The following is an 876-nucleotide window of genomic DNA, read 5'->3' on the forward strand; positions in this document are numbered from 1 at the left end:
GTTGGTTTAATTAAGACAGTCATGCTTTTAGAGTTTTCAGCACTAAATATAATACTTTTATTCTACTCAGGCTTACTAAAGGTTAAATGAATTCGTGTTGTCTCTTAGAACTTTGTCAGCAAAAATGATAATTTAAGATGATGGTTGACTGTTTAATATCTCATGTAATTTTCATGACGAATCTAAACATAATTATTAAAAATCCTTTATTAATAGATATAAGATAATAGTTTATAAATGAACTTTTCAGCAATATTCATGTCTACTTAAATAGTTTACCCCAATCTTTTTGGTAACTTAAAACCTTGGAGTTTTGCTAAGTTAAATTAGATGATAGATAGTCATTAAAGATCTAGATCGTTGCCAAATAACATAAAACTGAATCATTGATTATGAACACAGTTTTACGTACTTTTGGCTTCTTGTGACAGAGAAACTAAAACATATTTGGATGGGTTAGTGCTATACTGAAAAGGCCTATGCATATCCTATTACCCTATTTTAATAAACGTGCCAATCTAAAGAAAGCTGATGTCACAGGAAGTTCACCATTGCTTACTTCTGAGTTTTCACTGGAAATTAAGGTTGGGTTCAAATGGTTAAGAATGCCAATAAACGACGTGTCCTCAGTCACCTTTCCCACTCGTTGGCCTTGCTGGTTGGGGTGGCCTGAGCTGGGTGTCCTGCACCATGATGCTTCAAAGCCTTGTTGAAAATGTTTGGGTCCCCACGAAACCCTACCACAGCCAAGTTTACTGGTAGATTTGGGTAAGAATGGGGTTGATGGGCTTCATCGTTTATGAAATCAGGAATACTGATAAAGGAAGTAAAGCTCTGAAAGCTTTGAGTTCTCCACCTGCTCGTGGTCATCATTAA

General features: G+C 35.4%; 1 pseudogene; it reads left to right on the forward strand.

Annotated features, from left to right (window-relative positions):
• Positions 1-649: 649 nt before the first annotated feature.
• LOC125156538 (ATP synthase subunit ATP5MJ, mitochondrial-like) lies at positions 650-876 on the forward strand (annotated as a pseudogene).

This window comes from Prionailurus viverrinus, chromosome F2 (genome assembly GCF_022837055.1).
Source record: "Prionailurus viverrinus isolate Anna chromosome F2, UM_Priviv_1.0, whole genome shotgun sequence".
Classification (NCBI taxonomy): Eukaryota; Metazoa; Chordata; class Mammalia; order Carnivora; family Felidae; genus Prionailurus; species Prionailurus viverrinus.